Genomic DNA, 27,310 nt, shown 5'->3' with positions numbered 1-27,310 from the left:
GAATGTATTATACATGCATGCTGTGTACATGTATAATGAGCAATAACCACCCATATATCAGGCGCTATCTGTATTTACAAAGGAAACTAAGAATCAATCACGCAGACACACATTTAAAAACAACCATCGTTTGAGGTGACAAGTGAGAGAATGTGCAAACACGATGGTATAAATAGTGACGTAATGCTTTTTGTGGCCCTGCTTAGGATTCTGTTGTGCTCACGTCTTTGCTTCTATTTGCCCGTGATGTTTACGTTTCTGCTTTGCTTTGCCAAAGTGGACAGGTGTGTGCTGCCAAAAAGTTTCACTGAATATATATTTGCAAATGGTTTGCACACCAATGCTAATGAGTAACAAGCACACAGCTGGGCATACCAAATGATTTCCAGTGGTCAGTAGGAGAGTGAGAGACTAAATATAGTCTCCAATTTTTGAAAATAACCGCATTAAGTACGGTGCTCAAGTCGTGAAGTTAACTCGGCTGAGTGCAAAGGTAAGCGACAGCTGTCTGAGTGCTATAGATATGAAAAAAAAAAACAACCTCTCAACACCTCTGCAGCTAAGAAAAACACATGAGCTTTATTGTCTGCTGAATCCTTTCAGAAGCAGACGTTTTGGCTGATAATAAACTTTTTTGAACTTGAAATTTTTTCCACATTTGTTCTTCTTTCACTTTTATTTTTGGATGTTATTCACATCTCAATGTATAAAAAAGACAAACTTCCCACAACACCAGCAACAAAGACCAGTAATCTTTAAAATACAAAGGAAAAAAGAAACCGCGATCCATCAGTCAGTGCTGTATACACTCTCATGAACTTACAAGCCATGAATCATATATAATTACGCACATACATACACAATTCCTCTAATGAATATTTACTCTACGTGACATCTTTCTTTAAACTCCAGTTGACTTTCACATTTGCAGATAATATCTTTGCCTCACTGTTGTGGTGTGGGAGTGTGTGTGGATTTCTATTGGCTTAATTGGCATACTTATTTTTAACACAGTTGATTAAAACAGAATAATACAATTCTGGAGATACTGTATTGTATCACATATCTTATAATGAAACACAAATAAGTCGTGGTTTGAAGACTTCACGGAGTCACACAAAATGTGTATCTATATACCAATTTTAGGATATGAACTGGATATCTAATTCTTTATATTGGAATCTGCATTTTATCTTGAATAATAAGAGCTGTTTGTAACGGATGAAAGATATCTTCCATCCATCCTTTCTTATGCTTATCCAATTCAGAACTGCGGTTGGGTTGTAACCTCTCCCAACCGCAGTGGTCCCCAAAAACATATTCTAGATTGCAATCAGGTATCAACAGGACGATTTCTGTTGATACTTTTCCTGCTGATTCAAGTTTTCCTCTAAATTGTTCTGCTGTATGAATGAATGCAAATAAAAGCACAACTTCCTCATATAAAAATGGCATTACACAGACCTAATTGGCTTTTCAAACATCTAAGTGATGAATTTGTTTCTATTAATTAAACAGCTTTTCTGTCCTTTTATGTGGCCGAGCTTAATAAAAAGTGGAAACTGAAGAGCTATCCACAGATTGCTCAATAAAAAATACTGACTAATAGCTCATTCGGGAAAAAAACTTCAATTTTCTCTATTACTACAAAATTTCTTACTATTAAATTGCCAGAATGGAACAATTCGATGTTTTAAATCTTTATGAGAAGCAAGTTTTGAATACTGCAGACGCGCATTTCAAACATGGCTAAGCTGCTTGATTAGCAACATGAAGTAATCCAAAACTAGACATAGCAAATCTCCTTTCAGACGTCTCCCTTTAATTTCACAATTTGTCCTGTAATGATGGAATACAAATTTAACTTTTTCTGAAGATTTGATGCTCTTGTGAATCAGTGTGATAGAATTTCTACAAATCAGAAGCAAACAAAATCCCCTTTCTTCTTCAACTTTAATTTCAACTTATTCCACTTTTCAGCAGTTTTCAGTGAATATTGTTCAGCTGCTCATTTCCATCCCCTGCGTTTTCAAATATTTTGCTCTCCAGCCTTCACAGGAGTTACTGATTCAAGTGTCAGCTTCTAACTCTTAAAATTGTCCATTATCTTAACTACCTCACAATTTCAATCTTAGACTTACCTTGACTGTTTCTCATCAGTCGCAAGTTGATTAAATTCTAGATCTTAATTATAACTCAGTTTAGGAAAAGCTTCTTTGGAGCAGTCATAACCAATGCTTTAAATCCCGTATTATGCTGATAAAAACCTTCCATAAAGACAGAATACTGGGCAGTACGGTTGTAAAATTTTGGTCTTAGATTTATGCTGTGATTTAGAGGCAGTGGTTAAATTTAAAGTGTGTTACATAGAAACTGTGCTCATTATCAAGGAAGAAAATAAATGAGTATAATAAAGATATAAAGTGTTGTGCACCCTCTGTATACTGTAAGTGTATAATGATTAATAGGAGGTTTCATTCAACCAAAGGCTATTTTGACTCCTTCATAATAGAGTCATTTTTCAGAAGCACCCAGGAACAAGGAAACGTCTATTTAGGAAGGACCAGATGCAATAACAGTAAACTAATGTGATGGTTTCCTCAGTCACTCTTTTCTTTCATACTCAACTCCACAGTAACTGTCAGTTTCTACTCAGTGGATTCTTCTTTTTCCCCCTTCTTCGTTTTTGTGAAGATGTTTTTGTTCACATTTAAAGTAATAAGTAGAGATTTTACCAAGTCATTTTGAATTATATTATTTTAAAAAATTAAATTTGTTTTCTCCCCCCATGAACAGATGACATTATGAAGATAATTTAAAGGGAAGTGTTTAAAACAAGGGTCACCAATCAGGCATGCAAGATACTCACACACACACACAACACACACAACAGACTTGGAGATCTTTAAGTGCTTTTCAAACTTTTATTTAAAGCATAATCTACTGAGAATATTGTTCTGGAGATTAATTGGGGCTGTGTTGTTTCATATTTAAAAGCTTTCCGCAGCTACATCAGATGCTCAGGCCTTTGAATCATGAAACAACCGCAGGAATTCCAGTGCATTTTGCAACAAAAGTCATAGCTGACTGCTATTGTTTGCTAAATCGTCGCGCACATAAAACATTTTTCTTTTTCTTTTCCAGCTTGGCAGTTTTAAATATTCAGTAAAAAGAAGGAGCAACCACAGAGGAGTTGCAGTAGAGAAGCTCTTACTGTAGTTTGCACGAATCAGCTTACATAAGACATCACCACGGGTGAATATCATTTTTTATTTTGCTATTTCCTCAGACTAATAAACACTCAAGACAACCACGCATGACAAAATCACATCCTAATGTTAACCCGTTGTCTGCCTGTTTTGTTTTCAAGTTAGGTTATTTGTTTATGTTAGCAACCAAAGTGAACTAAACTAGTGTGGACTCATTCTGCACTGTAAGGGAAAATGCAAGCAGCACTGCTTTGGAGACTCCGGCATTACTAACATATATATAAGTAGTGAATTGGTCAGCCAAGTGATATAGAGCCACTGATTAGGTTAAAGACTTAATGAACTTCAGGACATCATAAGTCAATAAGTGTGTTTAAACTTCAGCTAAAATCATAAAATGCTCAACAAAATGTATCATTTGATACTTAAAGCCAGGAATGTGTTTTGCCCCTTATCTAACCAGGCCGGTGATCAAAGGGCATCTCCGTTTTGAGATTAGCACCACAAGCATAACGTCTGACTGCACGCAAACATTTACTACGAAGATACTATAACCCCAACACAAAAAAACTGCCCTGTCCTTATTATCGTCAGATTTAGCATTTAGCGACAGCACAGTTACACATCCAATCATCTTTTATTGCTACGGACCCTCTTGCGAGTCTGAAAGCAAATTTGGTTGAGGAAAACTAGGGCAACTCAAAACTCCTGTTGAATCTGTGTCATATATATTCATTCAATTCCCAGATGCCAAACTTGCATCAGATTGGATGTCTACTTATGTTTCCTTCTAACTCAATAACAATGATGTTATCTAATTTTTTTTTTTTTAAAGAAAAACAAGGTTAATCCAAAAAAATAGCCGCTTAGAAGCTGACAAATACAAATAAGTAAACTACAACAGGCAATAAGAAGAAGTCAAAATTGACTTCAAGATAGACAAACCAATGGTTTTTTATGTCAACTGGAATGAAATTGTGCATGTAATGTGGTAGTGGTGTGGCAGTAAACATACTGCTAACATAACAACTGTCATATCTGTGTTTTTGCTTGTTCCAGTGGCCCACTTATTCAGAACCATGTCTGGACCAAGATCATAGGAACAGCACAAGGCTGTGGGGCAATTTTGGCACAGTGGACAGAGTTCAGGGTTTCTCTTGCACGTTTCTCTCTCCTCACGTCTTCCTACATTGTTTCCCCCAGAAAACAAGAGTGGGATTTACATTGACCACAAATTTTATTATGAATAATCATCATCGGAAACCGAATCAGAAACCCAAGAAGGATTTCAATACTTCTCTGCTGTCACACAATTTTTCAGATCATCTATGAAACACAAAATACACACGCACATGTGCACATACACAATCCACAGACCAGATACGGTTTCAGTCAATCTGTCACTGCAACCTGGCAACACACAACATATGTCTCAAGGGCCGAGTGTGCAGCTGCTCTTTGAGCAAGCAGGCAGGCCGGTTTAATGGCGAATGAATTATCTGGCTAACTTTGCTCTAGACAAAATGTCAAAAACAAAAATGTACCTGAGAGATTAAAGAGAAATGCACAAAACCAGGTGAGTCAAACTCATTCCAATTCACAAACCGCATACAGCTTTATTTGATCTTAAGTGGGCTGTAGCAGTAAAATAAAAGCATGAGTAGATAATACAATAAATAAAAAATCAAATACAATCCAAATCTTTCTTCTAGCGGTAAGTTTTAGTACACTTTGGAAGATGATTTCCTTTAACAATCCACTCCACTGATGAATAATCTGAGATGTCTTAAGAAAAATAAGTGCAGTTTCCACATTTTTTCCCTCAATTTTTCCCAAATAACACAGAAATGCTCCAGTAGTCAACCAAAGAAACCCATCAGCATAGCTCCTTGGACTTTACCACACTCTAAGAAACAACTATGTAAAATTACTGCTGCATTATAGCATCTGATTACCTTGACTTAACTGAAAACAGGACACATGCTGTTAATTCACAGAAAAATTCCTTTTTTTTGATTGACTGTGGACCTGATTACATAAAGTAGTAATCTACTAGAAGACTAACTGCATAAAAGGCGTAATTACCTTTCTATTTAATGGTTTCCTAATGCTTACTTAGGTGTAGTATAGCAACCCATGTGTAGAGACTGTTAGTAAAAAGCTGTAAAAATGACTAAGATTCAGATCTCTGGTTCATATGAAATGAACATTTATGATTCTCATAATATGATCCACTCGCAATTTTCACATTTTGCAAAGCGGTCCAGTGGGTTGGATTGGACCCTTTATTGAGCCTCTTTTTGGACCCAGTCCATATGTTTGACACTGAGCTAAACACTAAACCTGCTATTCAACAGAATAGTGAACATAACGTAAATTCAGCAACACTGATTTTTAAAAAAGGACACGCTAACTAACCAAATGCAAGGAAACAGTAAAATTGTGGTAGTGAAATAATAAATGTTGTTTTAAAGGTGTAAAGTGCGGGGCCTCAGATACATTTATGTTGTTGGTCATAATACTACTACTACTGATTAGTAATGATAATAATACCAATAAAAGTTCCAATTTTTTTAAACAAAGAACCCTTTTGTAACACATCCTAAGACCTACAAACACAAAACAGCTGGCTTTGCATTATTCGAATCTGGAAGTATTAAATCAAACAAACAGGAAAAAAAGAGCTAAAGCACTGAAGCATTAAATTATGTGCCAGTTGTGCAGAGAACCACGGAAAGCCAACAGACTCAACCAAAAGGACTCCAGTGCATATGCTATGAAAAATAAGACAAAAACAGTACCTGAGACATTTAAGGAATATGTAAAAGCATGCTGGGATAAGCAACGGAAAGCTCCTGGACAAATAGAAGCTAATAAGACTAGCTAAGCAGTTAAGCAGTTACAACAACCTAATTTTGATTTGCAAGAAGGAAACACAAGTCAAAAAGTCCCCCTTTACTGAGGACTTAGAGAGTCTTGCATTATGAGATGACGACTGAAAAACACAACGAAGAACATGGAGGAAAGTGTTAAAAAATGGCAACAATTTCAGCACACGAGCGAGTAATGGCTGAGTCATTGGTGCTGATCAAACCCAAATCCCATTAATGCCTCCTGGCATTTTCTGCTGAAAATAAGAATGTTCTTTAATATTCCCCTTCTGCTGGGTAGAAAACAAATTGAGATTCCTGGAAATGGAAAGAGAAAGGAGGAGGAAGAAGGAAGAGAGAGGAAAGAGAGTGAGAGAGGGGAGCAGCCTGCCACTCATCATCCAAGGGCCAGCGAGCATGGTTGAAGTCTGCAAGGCATAGGTCACCAGATCCATGTTTAATGTGTGTGTGTCTGTGTGTGCATGTGTGAGGCGTGTGTGCTTGAAAAATGTGCACATGTAAGATGTGTGTGTGTGCGCTACTCCCACCATTGTGGCTCATCTCTGAGCATCACTGCAGGGGCTGAGGATGTGTCACATCAACCACAGGCCAGTGAGCAAGTCTAGGGAACTGGGATCACTTACTGTGTGTCTACGTTTGCAGGCGTGTGTGTCTCTACATGTGTGTGTGTCTATATATCTGTACATAGGTAGGAAGTCGTTGAAAAAAATGGACAATGGAAGATCCAAGACTTGAACTGTAATTATTAACGACATGATATGTGTGTTGTGCTGGTAGCTCTGTGTGCAGCTGCTGCGTATGTAATATGAAACATAACATGTGGTGGAGTGTGTTAACTGTGACAGACACTGGCTGTCATCAACTCCCCCACAACGACAGCATCGCCATCTCGGGCCAATAAACATCCTCATTAATCTCGAATTTACACGATGCATGAAAAGTACTGGGTGTTATGTCGCTGGCACATGCAGAAGATGGGCACATGATCACGAGTTTAGTGCCACAGTAAAACGGGCTGATTGTCTTCTTTTTTTTAAACTATGCAATCCTATGACTCCTCCATGCACATTCTAGGTTGTGCTGCATGCACATACCCAGAAAACCCCCCTAATCCCTTAAACGTGACCCCATGAAGCCTAACATGTAATGCTTCAGTGTTCTGCCTTGTGCTAATTTCAGCTTTTCAGATGAAGTCATTTTAAAAACGTGCTGTGTCTGAATTCTTTAACTCTTCATGCACTGATACAGGCTCTAAACCAGTTCGTTATGTTACATAAACGACATGAATATTCACATCAGGTCGTGCCGTGCACTATTTTTCGATGGTCGAACAAGTCATCGCAGATTATCCCGGTTACGTGATGCCTATTATTCACGGTCCTCGAAAGAAAACATTTTTACAGTTTTTCCATCATCTCTGAAGAAAACAAATAGAAAAATAATCTTCCAGTGATGAGGTAAAGTAGAGAAAAGAGCAGCCTCCATTTTTATGGACAATTTTAGTGGAAATTTTCTACTTTGATCAACTGTGATCAGTTAAAAAGCTGAGAATTACTTTAAAGGGTGTCCTGAAAACCTGCTCTCTCCATGCTCCTTGAGTGTTTAAGTACTAAAAGTATTGCTTACTCTGTTTAAATCATGACTAAGCAGCCTTAAAGCTCTTAATTGCTCTGAGCAGAATCTATTTTCAATTATTTATTCAGTTCTGCGGCTGATCTAATCTAATCCTTGCTAATCTTGGCTAAAGCCATGTCAGCAGCATGTCGAATGTGGCGATATCTGTGTGTGCGTGTGAGAGTGCACTGTGTGTGTGTGTGATATGTAGCAGTTAATGTAGAGTACATCAGTAGGCTACTGCTGCCTTCTAGAGAGCAACATGTATATGGGTGTTTGTGCATGTGTACGTGGTTTATGACTGCAGCCAGTGCCCACACACATTGATGGATGAATGTGAGCCTGCCTTTTGTGTCACACCTCCAAAGCAGGTCTATAAATAATAAATGACTGTCCATGCAGCGGAGACATGGCAGCGTGAGCGAGATAGAAAAATAGAGTGGCCTTGTTAATACACCTCCACCCAGCCTGCCAGTCAGCCAGCTAACCAGCCTGCTCAGGGGACAGATAATGGCTAGCTGTGCCAACGGCTAATGCTGCAGTATTATGATGAAGCCCAATCATATACTGGAACACCTGAAAGAGCAACAGCTTTATAAGTATCTGTTACGCGTAGATAGGTTGGAATAATAAAAAGGTGGGCAGGATTGTGTCATTCAGAACCACCACTGACTTTTACTCCATCTTTTTAATTTACAGGGTCATGCGCGGCACATCGGGAACCGAAAGCTATCTTATATAATGAGAGCAATTTGTACTTAATGTTTATTGGATCCATAAGTAGTATCCTGTGCTAATTTTCTATTCGATAGTCTGGATGAAAACAGCGCTGGCAAAGGACAAGGAAAATAAATGGAGGGGCAAAGGCAAACACTGTTCCATTTTTCTATTCGGTAATGCCGCTGCTGAAATCATTCATGTCACCGATGCTTCGTAATTAACAAACATCAAGAACGTGTTTCAAAGCAAACGCGCCAGAAATGAAGAAACAAAAACAGCAAGAAAAGACGAGCGACCTTTGCTCCTTAATGCAAAATTTGTATCATTTGAAATTAGTAGCAGAATTTGCAATTCTGCAGTTGCTTGTGGAGGGAAATAAACTTAATTAATGCTGCATAAGTCGTGCACTGGCTTGATTGTAGAAAACATTAGCTGAGGGCAAAAAATTAAAGTATAGCCACAATAAAAATGCTCAAAATGAGAAAAACACTCTTATTGATAAATCAAACTCTGCTTTTGTAGGGCAACCTTATTACATGTTAAATTTTTCTTCTTAGAGAATAGAAAATTGAAAAAGTTGAAAAATATGCTTTGTCAAACTCCATATGATAACATTTCTGTGTAAAATGAAGGTTCTTTATTAGTCCTACCTTCTGTTGTATACTAAACACGACAGCATTGCTAAGTAAAAATGTAATTTACAGAATATTACATTTTTTCATAACTTACAATAAAAAGTAAACATTTCTCCACAAATGGTAATGGCAACCCACGGATATAGTTCACGTTAGTAAGAGGGCGGTAAAAATGATTCAGACCGTTACACTAGCTGGGCCCACGTCCTCGTTTTAGGTTCAACAGCGTTTAAGTAGATAAAGGTGAATGGCTTGGACATGAATTGAGCTGCAGTTTGGGGAAGGCCTCGAAGGGGACTGGCGGCGGCTCCCGGGCCTAGCAGATGCCCATGTGGAGGGAGGGTGGGGCACTTAAACGAGAATGAACAGCTTGTAGAACTGGGGGAACCTATATCCACACTAGTTCGCGCCATTACTCCTGATTCATAGCAGAAGATGTTTTTTTACTTCCGCTTGAGCTGTTGTTGACAGTTGCGGGGTTACACCTTCACTGTTGATTAAGATTTCTCTCATTGCAGTTTCTTTTACCTGGTGTAAATAGCAACACATCGTGGTGGATACACTGTAGAGATGTTTTAAAAAGCAGCGAGGACAGTTCAGTTGCAGTGCCTCACCCGTCACTTCTCACGGAGTGGGTAGATGACATGAAACTATGGCCTGATGTCAGCTACATCGACTTTATTAATTACCTTGTATTTTCTGATACTTTAGCTCCAAAAAGTTACCCTGAAATTTTTTTCTGCAGTTTTTTTATAGCTTGCATTGATCATCATCTGCTGAATGCTAGGTTCACATCTATACATAGAATTTAAAAAAAAGCTTGTTATGCTTTGCTGTGGTTAAAACAAGCTGTCACACTGAGGAAATAAAGACATCTTTTAATACAGCTTCTGTACTTAATAAATGCTGCTGTACTTGCTTTTGCTTCTTCTTTTTGTAGAATTAATACCCTGCTGCCAGTCACGGTTAAAGGGCTTGTCAGGGTTGTACATAATCACTCTGTCCCTGGCTCCATCCTGAAAAGGCGCCTATGAATACATTGTTGAATGTCACCCTCTCTGTACGGCACTGGTAAGAACCGCGACGTTGATCGCGAAAGATTAAAGTGATTTTTCTAAAAAGGCCACGATCTATCAGGGTTTTTGTTTTTTTAACAGATTTCAAAACAATTGCAACAATTTATTGGAAGCACCTGTGAATGCTGACACACAAAGCTTTGAACACAGCTGGTGAGGTTAGCACTGTGTTAAACTATTTCTAACTTAAAAGCAGCTTAATTGTCAAACCAGGTTTTGTTGAATAAGGCCTGAACAATCACGCCTGTCATACTTCAATCATCCCGACGTTTCAGCACAAACAGACAGTTTTCACAAAGCTCTCTTCCAACACCCCAGATTTCCCATGGCTGCCATGTGACGCCAAAGCTGAGCTGACACTGATTCACTTGAATATCTCCTCCATGCAAAATATTACATTCCCAAAGTGTGGAGCAAGCTGTCAGAACTATCTCTACCAGCGGGGAAAAAAAAGAAAAAAAAAATCTGCAAGAGTTCAAAGATTGTAATAAGTAGGCTTTCAAATGCAGAAACAAGTCTGAAAAGCAGCGGCAGGAAAAAAAAAAGAAACGAAAGTGAAACCCAGTGACGCGCATCATTTGGCAAGATGACAGCTCCTTAGTAAAGGGAATTGGCACCGCTGTTTTTAGTGGGTTCCCCGCCGAATATTATTGCCGCTGCTTCATCTCAGTCGTTGTTGTTCTCAGTCACTTTGAGCCAAGTAATTGTCAAAGCTGAGCACCTTTCAGCCTGCAGAGAAGGTCATACCACTCTGTCAGTAAACAGCAAAGTTCTTTGAATAACTAATGCCCCCTTTTCTCAATATAAAGGCAACGCAACAAAAAGTAGGTGGCGGCAATAACTAAAATCGAGACCATTTCAAATGTAGGAAGAAATGAATCATTTCAATGCAACTGTGGGGAACAGAAACAATCTAGATGAGATTTCGAGAGGTCTTAAGATGCTAATTTAGAAGGATTTGGATATGTGGGAACGCCACTCGATCAAAACAGAGCACTCTAACCAGCCAAAGTACAGAAGAAGGGGAAAAAAATGCAAAACAAAGAAGATGCTGGATTTCTTACAGACTAGTGGGCAGAAAACTCCAAAGTGACTGACTCACAAAGTATAAGCCAAACTGTGAAGAGCATTATGTTTTGAGTCCCTGTGATCTCATCTTAAACTAATGCCTGACAGAGCAAAGCTCAAAAGGGGTCGGTGCACCGCCTGTGCATCACTGAGTTCTACATAAAAAGAAGAGCTTCCGTGGAGAAGCTATGAAAGCAATTCATCTTCATAAAAAAAGTAATTGATAGTGATGTATGGTGTGTCTGAGCGAGGGCCAGAAATCTGCTTCATATTTCATACTTTGTTGTTTGTTTACAGCTCCAGAGATGTTCAGAGATATTCGGAACATATAAATACAAAGTGAAGCTATTTCAGGTAAGTAGGCCAGCACAAAGAGACTTGTGATGTTTTGAAATCTTTGATTAGAATGCTTTAATTATTGACTGGCATGTCCTATATGGACTCTGAGGCAGCACTGCTGTGAATGAAACGCGTAAGTGAAACAAAAGCACGCGCGACCGACGGAGGGGAGCGGTCACTACCGGCCCCAGTGGTTCTACTACTCATGTAGTCCTGCTCCTATTTTGTGGCTCATTTGCTGGCATATTGCAGCTCTGCAAAATCACCAACTAATCCAGCTCGGGAAGCAGGCCCACCGGCCAGTTCCCCTTCAAAACAAGAGCAGCAATGCCGGCCTGTGAATAGATGCGGCTTTTGTCAACCTATAAATCACAGTGACATACATAATATATAAAGGCAAAAAAGACAATCTCACTGAACCCACCTGAAATATGAGCATAGCTCTAAACATGACATACACACAAGCATGCACACACAGACACACACACACACAAGCAGTACTGCTGACACAGGCAGAAATAAGAGGGACTCGTATTTTCTTGTGCACATTGAAGGCATTGTGGGATATGCTAGCAATTAATGGCCAGGGGTATTACACATGACATGATCTGGCCAGAGTTTGGCCAAGCAAAAGAAATAGATGAAGTGCTTGACCTTACGCTGTCATTTTGAGAAGCTAAGCAGAACGAGCAGCGCGCGAGTCTTTAAAGGGGAGAAGGGTCGGCGTCAAGTCACATTTTGTGCTTATCCGTGGCTCAACGGGAAGATCCGGCAGCCCACGTACTACAGCTTAAGTCAAAGAACAAGACAGAGGGAGACAGATGTGTTCCCATGAGATGCAAGGGTGCTTTATACCGAGATGAGAAATTCAATCAGTGTTTTCTAGCGATTCAAATACAACAAGCTTTTTTCTTCTTGCTTATCAGCAGGCGTGTTCTGGGCTGCTGTACTCCAAAGTCAATTATTTAAATCAGCTGGTCTTTAGTAAAAAAAAAAGAACTGAAGACCCCAGCCTCTTTTGATTTATCCTTGTATCAGAGCCCTCCATGGGTCATTTATCAGCTAAATGGCTTTTTGAATCCATACTCTAAAGTTCATTACAGCGATTAAAGATTTATTCAGTCATAGTTATAGATAATTCATCTGAGGCCTATTAAAATGCCTTTTTGTCGCTGCACCATGAGGTCGTTTTTAAAGGGAATGGCAGATGCAACCAAGTATTAGATCCGGCCTGCCCGGGCATTTTTCAATCTCCTCCAGTGGACAAAGGTTTCAAACCACAGCGGGGGCTCCCAATTTGACACATGGCTCTCACTGAAGATGAAAGGGTCGGCATTTCTTGAACTTTTCAGCACCAAACTTTTCTCGAGTGTGGAGTCCTTATGAAGAGGAGCTCTTCATCGGCTATGCTTTTTATTGTCAGAACAAATGAAGGCGCGGGACACAGATACAAAAGCACATCAACATAATCACATATGATTTTGCATGTAGCCCGTAAAGCATGAAAAGGAAAAGCTCACATAGGGATTTTAAATGAAAGTGAAACTTTGAGAGCTGCAGGTTACACACCGATAACGTGACAGCGTTCACCCAGCTGAACTGCAGTGAACACACTAGGTGAGCGAAATGACTATTAGCAACAGCGAGATTAAGAAAACAGTGATTAAGTTGTTCACATCATTTACTAACATGACATCTAAATGCATTGCCTTATAGACAGCTCAATCACATGTAAACAGTGCTTTAATTGGTCTGTGCCAGTGCTCTCAGCAATTAATTGTTAACAAGATTCCTTTTTGTGTGTTTGGGGCAGGTGGCAGCATGGTCGAAAAATAAATTATTCTGATGTATTTCCAGCACATCGGAATGGAAGTAATCGTTTCGGGAGGATCTGTCCAGGCTTTTTTTTATTAGAAGACCAACAGACCAAAGCTGGATGTAAACAAAGATTTTGGAGTCCAGTCCAAAGGCAATCATTTGAGAGATTTGTGAAAACGTACACGCAAAAATGTAAATATCAGAGGTCCCCCCATGATCCACTGTAATATCTCTATGAGTGTTCTAGGATGGCAGGAATCTGGAATCATTACGAAGGTTTATTTTTCTGTCTTTCCAGATCTGGTTAAAATATGTTTAATGCAAAAAACAAACAAACAAACAAACAGAAGAAGAAGTCTTTTTTTCAGAACTTGCAAACTGAATTTTCTCAGTTAGCATGTGTTTAGTGTCTGCTGTGTTTAAGTCACTTAATGCTGACCTATGAATCTTTCAAGGTACTTAACACTTTGCTACTAGCTGCCCGTTATATAAACAAATCGTTCGTTCTAATTTCTTTAGTTGATTATATGAAAAATATCAAAGATATCAGAGTTTGGCATAAAAAGTATTTTTGCACAAATAGGTTGATTCCAAAGAGGAAAACTTGGAATATCTCGGCATGGCGTGCAGTGTGTCCTTAAAAAAATTGAGGAGAAGTAAAGGGCAAAAGAAGTGGTAGGCTTAAAAAGAACTATCTACAGCAGATCAACTATATTTGAAAGTCATGTCCTTAAGAAATAGAAAAGATCAGGCAAAGACCGGATACAAGACCCAAGAGATGTATCTGACCCTTCCGTTGATCCGTCCTTTGTTCACTGAAGCCTCATCAGAGATGGTCTCAGTGGAAAGGTTGGTGTCAAGAAGCCATTCTTTAGGATGGGAAACACAGAATAGGCTGAAGTATTGACTTTTAAGTTCATTAGAACTGTACACACTCTGTTTTCATCTTATTTACGATATTTCCGTGTATGTTTGTGCATGTTTCAATGTATTTCTGCACCTTTTTCCCACTTTCATAGTAAAATATAAAGAAATGAGAGGAGACTGCAGGCTTTTCCGCAGTACTTCAAATAGTAAACATGTCTTGGGAGATCCATCACCAACTTTTTTGATAATTCAATCCCTGCCTTGAAAGGTAGAAAACTATAGTTTGTTTGTATGTCTGTTTGTTTGTCAGTATGTTTTCCTAGCCCAAATTCTACAAGTAAAATCTTACAGTGAGTATTATTACAGTGCAATGACTTCTTCACCTAGAGGCTTTGTTTTTGTTTTGCCCAAACCTTGTCATGATTTCAGTTCCACTGTGGAAAAATTTGCTTCGCTGTGCTGGTTTTATTTTGGCTCCTCTGATCACATCCGTCTCTTTAGACCAATAAAAGCATCTGTTTGGGGCTGTTTCCTGTTCCTGAACCGATTACATTCTCCCTTTTAACCAAGCCCAGTCTGCTTGGAGGAGAAGTGAGGTCTGCATTTCCAGCAGTCTCTGTGTGGTTATTTGTTTCAAATGGCATTGGTCTCGCATGCCCAAATGAAACAAATTAAAGGAATAAACCCTCCAGAGTTCAAATAAACCTCTCTAAACATGCTTGCTATGAAATCGCCCACAGACAAGCATTTGCCTTCTCTCACTGTGCTTTCCAAAGTCCTCTGACATGGCCAGGACTATTTCGGCCACCAGGGAGAATTAATAAGCCTTGATTTCCATTCTTTCCAGGCTTCATGCAGTGCTTAGTCTGCTGCATAGGAGGGCCAGGATTCATGCAGTGAAAATAGGAAGAGGAAAGAAAAGGGGGTGATGGTGGAGGCGACAAAGAGAATACAGGAAGGAAAAGACCTCCAATAAACTTTATAATCCAGTTCATAATTCAGTGAGTTCTTAATATAACCTGAAAAAAATTCTCTCCAAAGTAGCTCTGAGTGCCACATAACCACATAACAACTGTGATTTCCTTGTATGCCACAGCGAATGGGTGTGATTTAGCCCCTCGGTGCCTCAGAAAAAAGTATCTCTGATATCTGACCTTTGGTGATGGTAATTTCAGCTGGAACTGAGGTCTGAGGCAATATCTCCACTGACCACGCTCTTAGTATGCAGGTTTTCTCCAATTTGGAATATCTCACAGACCTTTACTAACCTTTAGTTTTTCAGCAGGGTCGAGACAGGTGTACGGAGTGGATAAAAACGAACCTGAGTATATGTGTGTGTGCATGTAAGAGTGCTTTGGCTAGGAAGCAAAGACAGGGGATGAAGCAGTATTAAGAGATAAATACTGTACAGGATGAGTAAGGAAAAGAGATATTCACTGGTCAGTAGCTACTGAAAATTATGCAAGAGAACTAAGAAAGAGTACCAAAAGAATTAAAACCATAAAAATAATTATGCTTAAATACAAACTAAGCACATGAAAAAGAACCACAGATCACACAGTTTCTAGTCAGTCCATAGTCAAAAAGCACTGCATACATTCGTTTTTTTTTATATATATATTTTTATATGAGAACGTCTCAAACTGTGTAAATACATTTACTGCACCAACGTCCTGTGAGACGAAATGGTTGCAAATATGAACGCTTCTAGTGTGTATGCATGTGCTCCTCTGTGTGTGCTCATTCACGGGAGGGTAGAGGAGGAGCGTCCATCTGAGTGTGCACGCAAATGTCCATATGTGCCTTGTTTGTGTGCCATTCTCCATTAAAGCTGCAATTGCTCAGCGGGCATGATTTTCCACTCTGCTGAAAGCAACACTCACCAGCGCCTCACCAACACGAGTCATCAGCTCCCATTACGCCTCGAAAAGACTTCAATCTCTCGGCTGATGACACTTTGAAACTGCTTCCCCTTACAAAATATTTCCCATAGGGTCGTCAGATATACTAACACACATAACACGCTGGTCTCTTATACTGAAGGCGCCATTGAGTCGCCGCATTTCTCACTGTGGCTAACCCTCATGAAATCCCACACCTTGGCCTGTCCAGCTCTGTCCATTTTTGTATTCCTTCCATTCCTCTCGCTTTCTCCCTTGAGCCGCTCGTGCCTGCACCACACCGAGAGAGAGAACACTGCTGGTAATTAGTGGTCTTGATAATGGGGTAAGGCCAAGGAAGGTTGCCAATAATCTGGCCTAATTACTCAGATGTATGCCAAAGCGTTTGTCTAGGACAGGGTGGCAGATAATGGCTTTGGCAGGTGCTGCCAAGGATTTGCCCCTGGTGACGTTAGCTTTTAATGACCACTGAATTGTGCGCACGTGTGTGTATGCAAATGCAAGTCAATATTGCTGGTGAGACTGGTCTTAACCACTAGGGCAGAGTAGGGGGGAAAAAAACAGATTATGCCAAGACATCACATTATATTGTTCCATAATTGCTTCTGCAAATCCTGCTATCAATATTTCACAGTGGCTTGTTTCGGAAGCTTCCCTGTCTAGATTACATTTTCCGACAGCAAATGTCTGAGATTTAAAAGCAATTACACGACAATTTTAGTCTCGACTAGCAGCTCCTAGAGGCTGCAATATTCATTAAACCCCACAATATTAAGGTGTATAGTTTTATAAATGTTAATTTGCCAGGGGTCTCATGGCAAATCCTCCAGCCATCAAAATTAACAGGCTTTATGGTTAGCTTGAACACTTTCAGCATCCCTCGTCAAATATAAGTCCCTTTTCAATAGTTTTTATGCTACAAATTAACTGTGGTTCACTTTATCTATATTACTTATCTTTAAATACAGGGCCATTAGAATTAATTTAATAATAATTTTAATCCTGTTCTGCCATTTTCTTTATTAACTAACAAGGTCAATACGTTTACCTGTTGCATGACTACAGGTAGAGGAAGTATGGATCTCAGTAATTTTCTAGTGTTGCTGTTTGATTTCAGTAACTAAAGACATAAATGCAGATCCCACTTCTAAATATTGAACAAAACTTTATGTTGTTGTTTTGTGCACAAACGTGCACCATCAAACACAGAACTATTTCAGGCCGGCCACAAAGTCAAACTCAGCCGCAGTTCTGGCAGATCAACTGACTGCAAAGACATTTGAAATCAGAATTTGAAATACAGCTACACGTTCATCTGGCTATATCATAAGGGCATGCTTTTTAAGCTTCTTCTGTCACGGTCCCTGTGCCTCCCCCGCCAGCCCAGTGTGGCCACAAGTGTTTGTTATGTTACTCTCTCTCCACTCCCTCGCCTTTCTCCCTTTCTCTCTCTCTCTCCTACCTATCTGCCTGGGCGGAGCTCTGATTGGGCTCCCGCCCTTGGCCCACACACCTGCAGCTGATCTCCGGTGATTTGCAGCTCTTCTTAAGGCAGGGGCTCTGAGCTACTTGTCGCTGGAATATTGAGTAACTCCCGTCAGTATTGCCTGGCTTCATCGGGAATCTGTTGTTCCCGTACTTACCTCCGACTTACCCTCGTCTATGTTTATAGGTTTATCTGGACCTGCCCGTGTTTGACTCCTGGACCCCGTGAGTGTGCTGCTTGTGTGAGGATTGTTTGGACAAGGAGCGGAGCAAGTGTGAAGAAGTGTGTTTCCCCAGCCTATTGATCCCCGGGACCCTGGTGTCCCCCCCTCACGTGTACATAGCGCACCTGAGTGATTAATAAAGTATTGTTGAACCGTGCTCCCTCAGTCTGCGCCTGAGTCCGTTCCACCACCGTGACATCTTCAGCCTGCCCACATTTCCTCCCCATCTGTAAACCACTTTGCAACCCACCTGCACTGTAATTCCTCCCTTCATTGTGTATCTATTTGCATGAATTTCATACTTGCTGTTGTTAATGGTATTCCGTAAAGTGGCCTTGCTACTGCTTTTACAGAAAAGAGTCATGTCACCAAATATAAATTATTGCATGTGGAAATTTCAAACTTCTTTTGCCTGCAGTGATGCTAACCTAATTAATGCTTTGTACCATACTTACAAACATAATTGAAGTAGAGCCAAAAAAGTCTTTTTAGCTGTTTTAAACTGTACAGTAGTCTGATCCAACAAGGAGTAACCACTACATTATGTGATATCTTTGTTTTACTACTTTTTGATGCACTTACATTAAAATTAGATCACATGAAATAAAAAAGCAAAGTCCCATTGCTGTTGCTTTTATTATTAGATTAATATTTTCAATCAATTCATCAGTTTTCTCAACTGTTTTCCAATTCAGGGTTGCGCTAGGGATGGCGACTAGCTTTGCTGCCAATGGTAGAAAGGCAAAGTTAGCATTTCTATAGAGACAGACAACCATTTATACTCACATTCACACCTTTTTCCGAATTTGAATGATCTATTTGGACAGCAAGAGGAAGTCGGAGTAACCAGAGAGAACTCAGGCAAGCACAGCGAGAGCATTCAACTCAAATCAATTCAATTTTATTTAAGGAAAGTTTTACGTTTAATCATAAAACTTAAAGAGGATGTCCGTCTCCTGAACCCAAACTGGGAGCTGGTTCCAGAAGAGGAGCCTGAAAGCTGAAGACTTGCCTCCCTTTCTACTTTTAAATATCCTAGGAACCAAAAGTAAGCCTGCAGTCTGAGAGTGAAGTGCTTTATTGGGGTGATATGGTACTATGACAAGATAAGATGGGGCTAAACTATTTCAGACCATGTATGTAAGGAGAATGGTTTTAAATTTGATGCTGAATTCAACAAGGAGCCAGTGAAAAGAAGTCAAAATGTGGGAATGTCTTTTCTCTTTCCAGCATCTGTCAGCACTTTGCAAATACAACACTGCTAACTCCACAGTCCCATTCATTTTTTCCTGTAATTGAAATTCAATATGTCGCTTTAACCCTTACTTCAAAGGGTAAGCACGGCTTTGTCACAGCAGTGTCGAGACGCTTACAATGAACCTGCCACTTCTTATGAAAATAGTTTGAAGAAGGTCAAAGATTGCCTTGCAAACACACTCCAGAAAGATGCAAAACCAACAAAACATAAACACTTAAACATCATCAGGAATAATGTGAGGACTTGCTAAGAAAAGACGACACAGCAAGTGATTACTTTCTATTTCAAGTCAACAGTAATCAGTAATCAGCCCACATGCAGTAAGCACTAGAATCTTGAGAGCTGAATAACAAGTACTCCCAAAAAAGACAAAGGTTTCCTAAATGCAGTAGCCTTTTTATTCCCAGGGAGCCAATGGAGTCCAGAAAGATCAAGTCAAGCCAAGACAGTAAACACCCAAAAAAAGAAGGCCCTTGGTCACAGAAGCCATTTACTTTTATGTGCATATGGCTCAAGCCACTAGCACTAGGATCTAGGTCTGCTGGAGGAAGCCCGTCTTCTTGGACGCCCTACATTTTCTCTTTGATCAAAATCACAGTGAAACAGTCGAAGGGTTTCTTTTTTCCCAAACCTGATGGCAGAATCATACAACGACGTGCAAGGAAAAGGCAACGCAGAGGAACACAGCAGGAGTTCACATAATGAAATAATCCACACGTTGTTGACTGACACTCACCTAAAGGAGAGGAGAAAAAGAGAACAGGGAGAGAAAATATTAAATAATGGATTCCAGCTGCAATATTGACAAGACAAGAATCACAAAGCAAAAATCATGGGAAGGTAATTACTGTGAATGTTTGAGAGGGGCTGTGCAGAACAGCTCATACTCGGCTGGTTCATGTGACTAAGGCAGACTTCCTTTGTTCGCACTCCTGACCAGCTTGACTCGTATTCAAGAGAGAGAAGGGAATTTGCTGACAGGTATGGGTGTAATTAAAGCCATGATTTCACATTAATATTCAAGGTTACCTCTTACCTCTGAAGTTGGCCATCAGGAAAAAAACCTCACTAGAGCTTTTAATGCCAGAGCCTTCCTGTTCTTACCTTTTTTATAAACTGACTGATCATTTGTCTTTATGTTGTTTAGTTTAGTTACTTTGTTTAGTTTAGTGAGTTATAATTAATCAGACAAGGCAACGTTGACTAAGGAAATAAGGTTGTACTGTAATGAACCTATGTGTTTTCCTTATTCAGTGATCAAAATCCACTAATTAATTTACTTCATTTCTACCCACCAGGTTTCCAGTAAAATCCCACATTTTCAATGAAAAAATTCTTCCGATGTCACTGAATCTGCTTATTAGAATATTTACCAAACCGCTATAAGTCTAATTATTTTCATTTGTTGCAGTCAGTAATTATGATTTATGCAGTCAAAACACTTGTGACTGCTTGATCCTCTAAAATCCGCTTAAGATTCAAATACCGCAGTTATAATACTGGCCTGTTACATTCCCAAAGGTTACTGCATAACAGTTTTCAAAGAACAGATGGTTTTGGAGAGAATAGATATAAGCAGGCAAAGTAAAGACGATCGCTCTAACTACTCAAAGGACCACTGTGTTAATTAAAGAGCGATAGACTTAAAACACAGCTTTCCCCACTGCTAACAAAGCCCAGTTACAATTTAGGCCCTGTTGTGTATTTGTTATTCATACAAAACACAGCGAGCCAAAAGCACAATTAAGGCAATGCTCGAGTGTGTTAAGACTAAACTTTAAAAGGAACCCTGAAAATATGTTAGTTTATAAAGATCTGGAAGCCAGAACGTCGGTGACGTAGTAGCTTCTCGGGCTCATGATCCATCACAGTCCGCAGGTTGCTGCAATGCGTGAAGCACAAAACTCAAGAAGTCAAGAAAGCTTCTAAACAGACACATCGAGCACAAATTCATCGAATTTTACTAAAATCTGACTAATATTGAAATCTGACCTTGAGTACATTTTGGTTAAAGACTCAAAAGGTGATCATTGTGTGCAATTTTCATTCAAATCTGTCCGAAACTCTAGTCGGTGCATTGATCAGATCATTAAATGTATTCTAACTAGCAGCATTTATGTTGCTCTTTTATCTTTTTATCAAGTCAGTTTCATGGGCCACAATTATCAGTATGTACCGTATATCTTTTTAGGTAACTGCATGCGCCTTAGTCAGAAAACACTGAACACACTTCCTCAATGATCTGGGTACTGATCAGTCCTTTGCTTTCACAGGCAGCAACTGCCTTAGTGTACAGTTTATGCCCTACTGCTGTACAGGGGCATCTAATATGTCCTGTCGTTTACATTTCTTTGGATATTCACTTGCTACACAAAGGCATTTCAATTCTTTTTGGAGAAGGTTTGAGGCACATGTGATTTTAGTTGCTGCTTATAACCATTAGCATTAGCAAGCTCTTAAAGTTGACTTCATGCATCAGGAAAGAACTGCCATGAACTCAGTTGCAGCTCTGTTGGACGTTGTCTTCATACTCGACCATAACTATATCAGTTCTTTGGTTCCCTACAGACAGTGCACTACAATCAAAAGCAGTGCACAGTGCTTTTCTTACTTTATATACTCTGGAACATTAGAAATAATAATAGCTCTGGAGTGTAACCAGATTATCGTATCGATCCAGAGTGCTTTGAGTAATGGCAGCACTCATAGGTCAAAATATGATCTGAACAGTAGGGGTTTAAAAAAACAATACAAATATTTCATAAGATTTTAACAGCGTGCCTTGAAAGGCAAGGGCAAAATACAACTGAGCTCACAACTTGAAAGAGTCAGAGTTCAGTAGTACAAACAAGTATTCTTCACTCTGTTCAGCTTATACTGATACCAGCTCTCATATGTATATAAAGCACACAGAAGAATGCCAAGCAGACAAACACAGTAACTTTGGAACTTTGAAATTCATGTGTAGTGTTGACATGAGTCATTCATGTCAACACTACACATGAATACATATCAAAGCCAGAGCACTTCCACGATCACAGCCCGATAATAGCTTCACTCTCGTCCATTCGTGGCATCGTCTTCAGCCTGAATAAAAACTGGCTTGTGCTGCCCTCGTCACCAACCTTCCAAAAGCCCAAAATCCCTCTCCTCAAACAACAGTCTGTAGGTCTAGATGAAGCCAACGCTCATTGATTTCAATATTATTGGATAGCTAGAACCCAAACTGTTGTTGGTAAATCAGTTAAATTAAGCAGTTTTATCATCAAGGAACTGTTCCTTGTTCTTTCTCAGATTTACAAATTATATACATAATTTTTTTGTTTGTTTGTTTGTTTGGTTTTTTTTTTGGGGGGGGGGGGGGGGTTGCACCAACAAGGAGATTCCCAAAGAGCTATTAGCTGAGGGCATGGATGTACAGTTTTTAAAAGTTTTGAGGAAATTAGACAAGTGGAGGAAAAAGAAGAAGAAAAAAATTAACAGTATGTGAAACTCATTTCCCTAAAAAGCAGGTAACAGAAATTCAGCAAAGCTATGACAAAGGACCTGTGATGGTGGCTATCAAGAAGCCATTTTTAAGAAAGGGGAACATGGAAAAAAGGCTGAGGCACACTTAATTATACAAGAACTGGACTGAAAATCATTGGCGATAGATCTGATGGTGTACTGAATCCAAACTTGATTTGGATTGGATACCAAAAGCTGCCAGTGGAGTAAAAGCATGAACGTGAACAGAACCACACTCCCCGTAAGCTAGAGTCATCGGACGTGTTCTTTAATGGTTCTAGCAACATTTTACTGTTTACTGTTCTACAGTTTCTATCTACTGAATGTGCTATTAAAATGTTTACTGCTCTCCGTTTTCACACATAGAAACTCAATGCAACTGTTTCATTCAATAAAAATGAACCACATTAGGCAAAACTAAATAAATGTAACTACACAGCTGTCAAACTGTCTTAAAACAGAAAGCTTTCAAACCATGATGTGAGGATGTAACTGATACTCAACAGTCTTGTTAGAGAAATGCTGAGAGATAACTCTGCACCACATCTTTTTTATGATCTCTGCTCTCATGTACGTTACTACTCAACTTAAAGTCGAGGGGAAAAAAATAAAGTACAAGTTGCTTTTCTTTAAAAGTACATTTTTTCATGATAGGACAAGCACTCTCGTCTCGATAACTTTACAGTTTTTGAGAAATAACCAGACATTTAATTCTAAATTCTCGATTAAAGAAGCCACATAAGGTGAACTTACTACTTGGTGCGCAGATAGTAATGCAGGATGGGAAACAAAGTGAAGTTTTCTGTGAAAGTTTTATTTCAATTGGGTTAATGGGTTAGAGTGAGTCAAAAGATTCTATAACCCTCCAGCAAAATATCAAATTATTTTTTAAAGGAAGGCTATTTGGTGCTGAAACAATTACTGTAAAAAAGATTTTTGATCATTCAGTGCCTCAGTGTCTACAAAAGATGATTTTTCCTGCTTTCATTTTAGACTCGGTCTCACAGGCAGAAACAGCCACAAGTCACCGGAAAGAATGTATATTTTTCAACTGGTTGCTGGCTTTAACAGGAGGAAATTGGACTCAAAGATATTCCAATCCATCCATCCATTATCACCATTTAATTCGGGATCTCGGTTGGACTGAAGCCTATCCCAAATATGATGGCGTAGAGGCACGGTGCATCCTAAACAGATCTCCAGTCCATCATAGGCCTAACACCTAGAGAAAGATAACCATTCCCACTGCGCTCAATTTTTTATCCTCTCCATGTCTTTGTACAATAGGAAACCATACAGTTGCTTGTCGCAGTAGTAAAGCATTTTTTCTTAGTGACCATTACAATGGATGTACTATGTGCAACTTGTGATGTCCAAGGACCCTTTGCTATGTTTACTAGAGAAGCTGGACGTCAAACCAGCAACCTTCAGATTAGCCACAGGCAGTCCTAACTCCTGATCATGGCTGATAGATGCAGTTTAGTCACCTAACAGGCGAGCAGGTGCACAAGTGCAACATACAGAGGGACAGTTTGTTCACTCAGCCACTTACCAAAAAAGAAACCAAGCATCCCATTAGTGACACAGATACTTGCAATCATTAACAGAAATGAGAAAAGAGAAGGACATGTGAGGTGTGAAAAAAGAACACACAGAAATGAGAGATTCTTAAATAAGGAAGCGTTTTTTTTCTGTCCAGCAGTAAGATTAAGCAGACAGGTTCTTTCTGTGCTTTCACATTTGTCAATTTTCCCATATAATGTGTCACACAGGGACTATTTTTGACGGCACCGCACACAGCGAGCACTGAAGAGTTTAAAATACAAAAAAAAAGGTAGAACAAAGATCTCAAAGTCAAAGAAAGGTGGAGGGGAACTTTGTTAAGATGTTTTCTGCTTGACTGGGTCACATGTCAAGTTTGCAAAAAAAGTGTGCAAATCACATCCTATCAGGAGTGTGACACCGCTAGAATAACAGCTTTGAAATTCATTGTAGGTGACAGGCAAACAAATGCTCAAGTGTGGTTACAGCTGGGAACAGGTGTGTGTCAAGCTTCAAGCTGGCTCCATTTATTTTCTCATCTGACACGGTACGCTAATAGTGAACCTTGTGGTATATTAAGCCACAAAAACGCCTCATTCCATGCAACACCACACTGTATCTAACACAATTAAACATCATCTCAAATTTTATTAAATTTAATTTACCTACAACAGAGCGTGAAGCAGCAGGAAACAAGAGATACACGACACGCAAAACGGTTTCTATCAAAATAAAGCAAACATTGTGAGGGTTTTGAACCAAATAAAAATAGCATACAAAACACAGTCAAAAGCAATAGAAAAAGGGAGTACGGTGTAGCAGCAATCCTATCTGACCTGTTACTGTACAGTTTAATATCTCCCAGCTGCTTTAATCGAATGAGGAGGCAGATCTCAGCAGCCTGACTGCTTCCACTCTTTGACAGCTCAAGGCTGTCTTGGAAACCTCTCGTGATTCATGTCCTTTGCCAGGCTGCTGAATTGCCGTTGCCACTTGCCAGGTTGCTGTTGTGTCTTTATTCAAAGGGGTGGGGGATGGGGAGGAGACAGACAGAAAAAGAAAGAGCCGTATTTTGTGAGACTTTTGTGACAGGATAACGGAAGGATGCAAAATCTGATGAACACCTTCCAGCTGACAGCACGCATGTGTCTGCATGCGCTGACTTCCTGAATGTCGGCTTTCATAGAAAGGCACAAGCCAAAAACAGGATTACTCCATGTCTTGGCAAGATTGAGCACAGACTTTGGAGGAGGAAAAAAAAAAAACAGGGGGTTAAATTTACTGCTGCAGGATAGTTCTTCTCAATATTGCATTTCTAGCATTTTTGATGTTTGTTAGAAACTTGAAGCCAGGCTTTGAACAGAATAAGAGACGCGTCTATAAAGGGAAAAAAAAAAAGCATTCATTTTAAAGCAGCTATTTGGGAACTTGTATTTTTAGTGAGTCAGTTCATGGTTATTTTTGTGATTTAACTTTTTAATATAGCACAGGCAGATATAAAGCATCGCGGGCTCTTTTTAACTGATTATTGAGTTGTGGGGGTACACGTGTGCCGCTACAAAGTATTAAATAGAATTAATTTTCAATAAAAGAAAGATTATTTTAGCATTCAGTTGTTGCAACTTCACCACTGTCCATCGATATGACTGTCACATCCTTTAACCAACTCTCATCTAAGTTTCCTTAGTAAGAAAATTCCTACTGTCCCTACTTCAGTTTTGTACAACCACTCACACACACAGTAGAAAGCATATCGAGAACAGTCAGAGGTCATTGTCACCATGGGTGCACAAACATTTATCAATGGGTGGAGGAGGGTTGGAGCGATGCCTTAATGACTCTTAGCACAAAGTAACAATTTTTGTACGCTTGCAGTAAGATTAAACCATCTTCAGCTACTCTCCTGTTTCAAGAGTGTAATGGGTAACGCACAAGTTGCAGCATTGGTGCCTGCGTGGCCTGCCAAACCTTAGACCAAATTCAGATATAAACAATACGATTTTTGCAACAAATACCTGACCTCACCAAAACATCAATGTCAGTCCACCTTTCGATTACTTTTTAAGCGTCTTAACGTTGCACCCTCTGAATGAACAAATGTGATGTGCGTTTATCGTCTGTATTTTTGAGCTTACGATGATCCCTGAAAGCTTCTCTTCAGTGCATGCTGATGTGTTTACCCTTCACACAGTATGCTATAAACTGTTGCCACTAGTAAGTTGTTTACACTGATTAAGGAACCACTCGTAAATTTATATTTTCTCTTGGATAAGATGCTAAATCGGTATGCAGAGCAAGGAACGCAATCAGATTTAACATTGTGCCTTCTACTTTCTATTTCCAGTGCTCAGGAATAAATACAAGATTCACGAGATCTTAAGTGGAACGTGCCATGGCGTCCTCATCCTTCTTTGCACGTTCACACTCTTGTATGCATACTAATGAAGATATTAATTGGCTGCCTTGAGATCAACCTTAAATATGTATGTACTTGCCATTAGCATCACAAGGTAGACATTGGCAGCATGCCTGTGATCCATGCAAATTATGACATGTACTATTGAGGATGAAAGGTGTCAATGTTTTATTCTTCAATGTTAATAATATGTAGTTAGTCATGAGATCCTATCTAATTTACCTGTTCTACCTCTGCTATCAGTATGCTTGCACAATGGGTGAAATGATAATGAGTGTTAGACCACACCATCTTCAACAATATTATCCAGTGTGAGTTTATATAACAGGTAACATTGTATATGTAAAATTACCAATACACCGGAAATAGAATTTCTGACAGTGTCACATTGCTTTGTCTACTTTGGCCATTCAATACTGACGGATAATGCCATGACCATTTTCAAAGTCAACCTTTCCTGGGATCTCAGCTACAAACCCTTTAATTCTAGAATTTCATGGTCAGGTGAGATCTGTTCCCTGTTGTTCCATGAAGAATTATGCAGATAAAGGAGTTCATCCCCAAGTGTTGCAATTCCATTTAGTAGCCGATTACTATCAATGTGAGGTCTGAGAGATGTTGGTTTATTCTAACGAAGGAGGCCATCATTAGCCGCAAGTTTGTACCTTATCTTATTTTAAAATCCAATCATAAAGAGGAAAAATTTGAAAAATTGTGTGATTGTACTGCAGCTCCGTAAG

The 27,310-nt window shown here is 39.4% G+C and overlaps 1 protein-coding gene across 6 annotated transcripts in view; it reads right to left on the bottom strand.

Annotated features, from left to right (window-relative positions):
- Positions 1–27,310, bottom strand: part of cadm1a (cell adhesion molecule 1a) — a 479,728-nt gene that overhangs the window by 224,195 nt on the left and 228,223 nt on the right. Inside the window, exon 1 of one of the 6 annotated variants that reach the window (XM_086309426.1) lies at positions 16,121–16,465. The exons of the other annotated variants lie outside the window; for them this stretch is intronic. The gene's annotated coding sequence lies outside the window, so the exon portion shown is untranslated. Of the gene's footprint in view, positions 1–16,120; positions 16,466–27,310 lie in introns of those variants that run through there. 6 annotated transcript variants of the gene reach the window in all.

Source organism: Aulonocara sp. 'chitande type north' Nkhata Bay, linkage group LG10 (genome assembly GCF_057382095.1).
Source record: "Aulonocara sp. 'chitande type north' Nkhata Bay isolate Kocher_YH1m ecotype deep benthic linkage group LG10, A_spYH_male_GT1.1, whole genome shotgun sequence".
In the NCBI taxonomy this organism is placed as follows: domain Eukaryota; kingdom Metazoa; phylum Chordata; class Actinopteri; order Cichliformes; family Cichlidae; genus Aulonocara; species Aulonocara sp. 'chitande type north' Nkhata Bay.
This window is presented reverse-complemented; position numbering and strand designations above follow the sequence as displayed.